Source organism: Quercus robur, chromosome 9, assembly GCF_932294415.1.
Source record: "Quercus robur chromosome 9, dhQueRobu3.1, whole genome shotgun sequence".
In the NCBI taxonomy this organism is placed as follows: Eukaryota; Viridiplantae; Streptophyta; class Magnoliopsida; order Fagales; family Fagaceae; genus Quercus; species Quercus robur.
In genome coordinates, this window is record NC_065542.1 from 47,498,709 (window position 1) to 47,507,420 (window position 8,712).

Below are 8,712 nucleotides of genomic sequence, written 5' to 3' on the forward strand. Positions count from 1 at the left end.
AATTCATAGGAGTTTAAATTCCTTCTAGTTGTGGAGTAAAATAAGGGGTTTTAACCCTCCAATCCTAGATGCCACAATAACATTCACACATTAATCAATAGGTATTGCCACACAATTAATATTCATCAACCCACAAAGCTCTAACCATCACAAATCTGCTCATCTTTCTTTCAATATGAAGATACAATTAACGAGAGAGTCAATTGTGTACCAAATGTTGTTTTGATTTGGCCAGAAAAACAACACATTTCAGTATTAGTGGTGTACATTTCAGGGTTACCAAAATTTTTGTAATATGTATGCATATTTATGACAAATCCACTATTGAATTACATTTTCTTCTTATGTCCTCCTTACTTGCAAAATTTTTAGAAAATTAAAGATTAATAGTTATGTCATCAATAAATTATTTAAATTGCAAGTTTTTGTAGTTTAAACTTATGCATAAAATATAAGCTTATGAATTCATGTAGTAAATAATATCTAATTAGTACAAAATTTGACATATATTAAGAGCATAAAAAATATATAATCCAATGATTAAATTTTCAAAATATGTAGTAATGTTAATTTTTTTTTTTTAAATGAAGTATAGGCTTATAGCCTTACACTACAACTAATTTTGTAACTAAATTTTGTCTTATATTTAATTAAAGAACAAGAGTCTTTAAATAATAATAATAATAAGTAGGTATAGTACAATAAAAAATTGTGCACCATACATACATACATACATACATATATATATATATGTTGTTGAGGGGACAACAATTTGACTCCTTACAACCACTCTAAAAACAGGCCGGCATGGTGTGATATTAAAACTTATAAAAGATTTGAGTGTGTTTTCCTCATCACCAATTGGTTTTGAGGTGGAATGGCATAACTCATGGTCTGACAAATGGTATCAAAGCCAAGATCATGGGTTCGAATCATGAGTGTCATTGTGAGGGAGAGATTGTTGGGAGACCACAATTTGACTCCTTACAATCACTCTAAAAACATGCTCTCATGGTGTGATGTTGAAACCCATAAAAGATTCGAGTGTGTCTTCCTCATCACCAATTGATTTTGAGGTGGAATGACATAACTCACGGTCCGACATATATATATATATATATATATATTTGCATATTTAATCAAGATCTAAAATTTTATTATATTTAAAATACAAGTTGTAAATGCATTTTTTGTTTCTCCATTTTCACCTTATTTTTATTTTGATCCCATACTTATTCATTTTTCCGTCTCTAGTTCCCAAATTAAGAAATCGTTATCATTGTAGTTTCTATTGTCATCTCATTGTGGCAAACAAAGAGCACAATTGTCTTATTAAACGCTGATGTGATTATTAAAATAATATTTAAAATTTATTTAGCATTTAAAAAAATTCCAATGTCAGCATTTTAATTATAAAAAAAAATCCACGGCACAAATTTTTTTTAAAAAAATTAACATGTTCTTTTTGGACTAACTTGTTCTTCATGTTCTATAATTATGATATCTTTTGTACCAAATACCCATTGAATTTATTCAAGCAAAAATCCGGACCATTAAACACATCATGATCCTCTGGGGCTCTTTGAACTCCTAAAAATTAGAACTATATAACAAGAAGACTACAACTCCTCCAAAACTAGTACAAAATAACAACAAACTGTAACGTTAAAATTCCACACACATGGGGCTCTCAAAAAAAAAAAAAACTCAGCACATGCAAATGAAGGAAAACCCCATTCCTCCACAGCTACCAACCGCTCCAGCAAACCAGAAAATTCAAAACTCAAAAATACCAAATCAGAAAATTCAACCCAGCAACAATCAAATTCTCTTACCTCCATCAATACAAACTCCCAGTACAAACAAACCCAATAGCAAAAACCAAATCCAAAACCGAAGCTCTGAAAGCCCAGTCTCATGGAAGCAAAATCAAACAAACCCAACTGAAAACACCACAAACGGCGTGGTTGATGCAGTGAGGGAGAACTGTGAAGAGAAAATCAGAGTCAAGAGGGAGGTTTGGATCTGCGCGCGGTGGGGGGGGGGGGGGGGGGGGGGGGGCGTGGGGCGCGGGGGGGTTTGTGTGGAAACATGGAATGAGGTGATGAGACTTAAGCTATGTAAGCTATGTCCAACTCTCTTGTCACTTTGCTTCAATTATTGGCTTGAGTGGCTCAGTTTCACGAGACCGGCTATATGCCTATATTGAATCCTGTACCTGCTGCTCAATTTCACTTTAATAAAAGGCACCCAAAACAAACGGAATGCTAAATGCTAAATGCGAGAGAGAAACAGAACAGAGAGTCCAGAGAAAGCCAAGAAGATCAAAGAAAATGCGAAGCAAAGAAGAAATCTTTATCTTACCAGTCATGGTCATGGTCATCCTCCATAGCCTCATTTAAAGCATTATTTTGCCATTCTGAAGCAGTGTAGTTTCCTGAGAATGTGTTATCTCCCTCTCCTTCATTGTGATTTTTTTGCCCGGATGAATCTTTTTGGGCCATGGAATTAATGGAACTGTAGCTTTTTAAGTATTGGGTGATGGGAGAAATGGCGTTATTACAACCCCAAACCAATTCATATATTATATATACACCACACCAATATTATGAATTTCAGTGGAGAATGTTATGCAAATAGGCCTTTTTCAGAGAGGCAAAGAAAAATGTTGTATCTTTGTAAGAGTTAGAGAGAAAGGAAATGAAGATTATTTATTTTTGGAAATATTTTATAGAAAATTGAAAAAGCGGTAAAAAATGTTGATAACTTTTTCATTTTTTTATAATTTTTTTTAAAATGGTTTACTAATAAGTGCACACGTTTATAGAACCCTTGTCCATACTTGAATCGATGATGAAAAGGAAATAGAGGGAGGCATTTTTAACAACCACTGAAATTTGCACACTCCAAGGCCCTTGCCACACGAGCATCTCTGTTTTTCTTTTTTCTCTTTTTTGTTTGCTGTTGTCGTTTTTGCTTAATCTATATCTTTATTATTCTTCTTATTATTCATTTTGTCTTGCCATACGTATCTCACTGTTATTTTTTGATTCTCAGAAGTTTGACCCTTCCTCTACTTGTTAATTTTTCGTCATTAAAATTAATATATATATATATAATTATAAAATATATTATTCTCAAAAAAAAAAAAAATTATATAGTATATGATTATTGAAACTAATATTATATGTACTGTATAATATAAATAAAATATTATAATTTGTAATTTGTTATTTCATTTTTATTTTTATTTTTATTTTTTTAATGCTTTTCGGTGATTGTTTGTCTTTTTCTACACTTCTACCAATTTTTACTCTTTAGATCAATAATTTTGCGGTACCGTAGTCATTATATATCAAGTCCGGTCTAAGATAATTTGAGGCCTAAAGCAAAAATATTAAAGAGGTCTTTTTATTTCTAAATATTACTTAAATAATATTTAGTTTATTTTTTATATTAAAATTTTTTATTTCAAATCTATTATTAATTCCTACTAATTAATAAGATTAATTCGCCAAAGTAAACTAGTAATACTTACCATGTAGGTTTTATAAATTGACGTATCACCAATAAAAAAAAGTTGTTCAAAATATTCATTTATTATATTGTTTGAGTGGCACTAATCATATTCCTACCACATTAGTTTGTAAGTTTTTTGTCATAAAATTTGTATTAATTTTAGCATTTTTCATTCACTTAATGGTGAATTGGTGATTGTGTTGCATTTCTATTGATTCATAATTTTTTTGTGCATGGAGAACAGGAGAAGATGCTAAAGTTACTATAAATTTTACTATATAAAACATATGAATTGATGTAACATTTCAATAAAAGAATAAATGAGTATTATATTACTTATTATGATGGGTGAAATATTAATTTATAAGACCTATTTGATAAATTAAAAAAAAAGAAGTGCAAATAACTGGATCTTTTTTTAATTAGGAAAAAAAAAATTAATGCCCCATATTATTTATTTGGCGCCTTTCTTTGTTAGGGGTCCTTGGGCCATGGCCTAGGCCTAGGGCCAGCCTTATTATATATATGAGTTAAAATTTAGGTTTATAGGCAAGTTAAAGTTTATTCATTCTTTAAAAAAAAAAAAAAAAAAAAAAAAAAAAAAAAAAAAAAAAAAAAAAAAAAAAAAAAGGAAAGATGGTACAGTTACTAATTTAACTATTATACATAGTATATATATTAAATCATATTATATATAATAAAAGTTGGGCTTAGACGCCGTGGTTGCGTCAAGTGGCTTCACCAAATTACAAAAATTTTAATAAATTTTTAGATTTTAAGAATAGATATATACATATATAAATATGACAAATCAAGTAATGAAATAAAGTAATATTTGATTTGCAACTATAGCAGTTGTGTTTATCTAAAATGTTATCAACAAAGTCTAAAATTAATAGACTCTTCATCTAATCCTTTTTTTTTTAATTTAAATTATATTATCATGTGTAACAAAAAAACAAAATACGTACATAGTACATGTTAAAGTTGAAAAAATAATCTTAATTAAAAAAAAAAAAAACCAACAACATAGTACATGTTTCTATGATATTAAAAAAAAAAAAAAACAGATATAACTACACTTAAAAAGAAAATAGCAAAAAAAAAAAAAACATACAATAATAATAATACTACACGTAAAAAGAACCTTATTTTTTATAAAAACAAAAACCAACAACATAGTACACTTTTATATGATTTTAACTTCTCCTATAATTTCTAAGTTGATAAAAATCATAATTTTATTACAATCCAAATTCTATCATAATTTGATTACAATCCAAATTCTATCTTAATTTGATTACAATCCAAATTCTTCATCTAATCCTTTATAAAAAAATTCTTAATTAAAAAAAAGGTAAAATCTAAGTTGATAAAAATCATAATTTAATTACAATCAAAATTTTATCTTTATTTGATTTCAATCTAAATTCTTTATCTAATCCTTTATAAAAATAACAATAAAAATTTACTTAAAAAAAACCTGCGACATAGCACACGTTTGAGTTGAAAAAAAAAATCTTATCCAAAAAAAAAAAAGTTGAAAAACAAATCTTAATTAAAAAAAAAAAAAAAAAAAAAAAAAACAGCAACATAGAGCATGTTTTTATGATTTTTTTTTTTTAAAAAAAAATGATATAGCTACGCTTAAAAAGAAAACAGCCAATAAAAAAACATATAATAATACACGTAAAAAGAAAATAGCTCTACCAATTAAGTTTGAATCCAAGAGAAATTGAGTTGAACTAAAACTCTTGAATCCAAGAGAAATTGAGTTGAACTAAAACTCTACTAAACCTACTCCACACTACTATTTAAGAATGCTAAAATCAATACATAAAAAACCAAAATTAATTAAGTGAAGAACTACTAAATGAAGGATTTGGCATCTTCAATGAGAATAGCTATCTTCTTTTTACTTTTTACTTTTTTACATTTTTCTATTAATGTAGTTCAATTATTGCTTAAATTCTATACTTTTTTAAAAATATTTTACATAGTGCAATTCATCTTAATTATTGATGTATTTTTTTGATTTAGTGTTCTTAATTGATTGTGCAGATTATTTCCTCACTTATAGCAATATCAAGATGGCTAGATACAAATGACAACATCAAAATAGTTAGACACGGGTAATTTATATGTAAACTGTGGGGCCCGACAACAGATGGGCCAGATCCACCTATTCACAGGGACACTTAAGGCCCAGGCCGAAGAGGATAGTAGTCCCAGCCCAATAAACGCAAAGCACCAATGGGCTATAGAAACCGCCGAAGAAGGTACAGCCCTCGGCTAGCCCAGAGCTACACTAAGGAAAGGGGTAAAAGCGGCATAGGGATAATCTTGTAAGAAATATAAAATATCTAGGACAGGCTGCCCAAACGACCTGCCCTAGACGGAGCTTTGCCTCTCACAGAGTCGTGTCTCTTTAGCCTACTCAACCACTCCCAACAGCTCAGGTCTTAAACTGATGGGACAAGTGTCAGGCTAGGAAAGTTCGACCCTACACGTGGACGAAGGAAATTGAATGCATGCTAATATAAAAGGAAAATTTGCAACCTAAAGGGGGGATCCTTTGAGAGGAAGGGACCAAAAGGGGTGAACACCTCTAAACCATGCACAAAGATCTTAACAGAACCACAGCCGGGTAAACACTACCTAGCCTTTTGATCCCACTCTCTACAAATGATATTGTATGAGCCCATTTACGTGCGAACCCAACCCAACTGCAGTTCCACGCAAATCGTGGCCCTACAATTGGCGCCGTCTGTGGGAAGGCTTGCATGTTAGCTCGAGCGGTGGCGAAGTTGAGCTTCTGTCGAACAAGGGGCTGTGAAGGTGCCCATATCACCGGTGACATATTGCTAATATTCCAACATAAGCTCTTACTAGGGGCTACGTTCCACGTTGTCAACGACATGGACAAGCCTAGGGGCTTCAAACACCAGGCCAGTTCCCCCCACCTTATTCGAGGAGCTAAACCTTCAGAAAACAAGCAAATAAAAAGGAGAATACAAGTTTTGGACAAAACCAAGGCCTTGCATGGTCCTCGGACCTAAGCCTCTGGGGAAACCAACTACTTAAAAAGGAGAATACAAGTTTTGGACAGAACCAAGGCTTTGCATGGTCCTCGGACCCAAGCCTCTAGGGAAACCTACTTAAAAAGGAGAATACAAGTTTTGGACAGAACCAAGGCCTTGCATGGTCCTCGGACCCAAGCCTCTGGGGAAACCAACTACTTAAAAAGAATCATACAAGTTTTGGACAGAACCAAGGCCTTGCATGGTCCTCGGACCCAAGCCTCTGGGGAAACCAACTACTTAAAAAGGAGAATACAAGTTTTGGACAGAACCAAGGCCTTGCATGGTCCTCGGACCCAAGCCTCTGGGGAAACCAACTACTTAAAAAGAATCATACAAGTTTTGGACAGAACCAAGGCCTTGCATGGTCCTCAGACTCAAGCCTCTGGGGAAACCAACTACTTAAAAAGAATCATACAAGTTTTGGACATAACCAAGGCCTTGCATGGTCCTCGGACCCAAGCCTCTGGGGAAACCAACTACTTAAAAAGAATCATACAAGTTTTGGACAGAACCAAGGTCTTGCATGGTCCTCGGACCCAAGCCTCTGGGGAAACCAACTACTTAAAAAGAATCATACAAGTTTTGGACAGAACCAAGGCCTTGCATGGTCCTCGGACCCAAGCCTCTGGGGAAACCAACTACTTAAAAAGGAGAATACAGGTTTTGGACAGAACCAAGGCCTTGCATGGTCCTCGGACCCAAGCCTCTGGGGAAACCAACTACTTAAAAAGAATCATACAAGTTTTGGACAGAACCAAGGCCTTGCATGGTCCTCGGACCCAAGCCTCTGGGGAAACCAACTACTTAAAAAGGAGAATACAAGTTTTGGACAGAACCAAGGCCTTACATGGTCCTCAGACCCAAGCCTCTGGGGAAACCAACTACTTAAAAAGAATCATACAAGTTTTGGACGGAACCAAGGCCTTGCATGGTCCTCGGACCCAAGCCTCTGGGGAAACCAACTACTTAAAAAGAATCATACAAGTTTTGGACAGAACCAAGGCCTCGCATGGTCCTCGGACCCAAGCCTCTGGGGAAACCAAGTACACAAAAGCGCCATCGGAGCTCCCTAACTCTCAGTCGACTGCTCGGATAGATTGTTTATAAACCATCAGCCTTGGATGACATTTGCGCGCTTATCACAGAATGTCCAACTGATATCCCGGTTAGTTTTGTAACTTTGATTCATTACAAATTATCGGTATAATGCCTGATAGTGATGACAGATGAGATTTGATTAGATTAGGCTCCAAAATAGCTTTATCACAAATACTCTCTAAGCAACACATACATAGAGCACATTCGTTCACAGAGTTGTGTTGCCCATTAGATCAACGTTTAAAACATGTAAATCAATTTCCATTTTTAGTACGACAAAGAAATAGTACAGTGTACAAATGAAAAGCTGGAACCAGCTCACGTCAAAGCTTACTACATAAGCAAGAAAGGAAAATACAAGAAAGCTGGAGAAAGCCGAGGAGGTATGTCGGAGGAAAGGTTGGCTACAGCTCCGAGACCTTATTCTTCCCCCGCACCCTTACATGCCCATAACTCAGACAGCCAAAAAGACCCAACTTGAACCTGACACCATTGAAGAAAAGGTGTAGGGAGTTGAAGGTGATGGGGTTTTCTCTAAATATACGCCTACCGCAAAGCAGAGGCGCTGATGGAGGAAAACCCTTCTTCTGCCGTACCAAAACTTTGGCATGGACAGAACCTGCTTCGGATTTTGACTAAAAGAGGGGAAGATTATTTTCCCTCCCGGTGGAGATGGAGTACTCTCCTGAATTTGTGCTTCCTGTGCCCATGCCTTACTGTTATAAGCCTCGTGAAGACACGGCGCTTCTGCGGCGGAGGAAGTTCTTTATTCCCGACCCTCGTTTTCAACATGTTATGCCAAGAAAGGAGAGCTCCGAATATGGGAAGCGTGATGTGAGAGAAAACTGAAAGAAGGGGTGTTATATATAAAGCAACCATCTCTCCCTCCTATTTATTTGAAAAGACAAGATGATGGTAGTCAACTCATGCGGCGTCCCAAGGAGCACTACAGACAAAGTGGTCTTGGCTCAACTTCCAACATCAACTGCAACCACAAGATTAAAGAATCTCG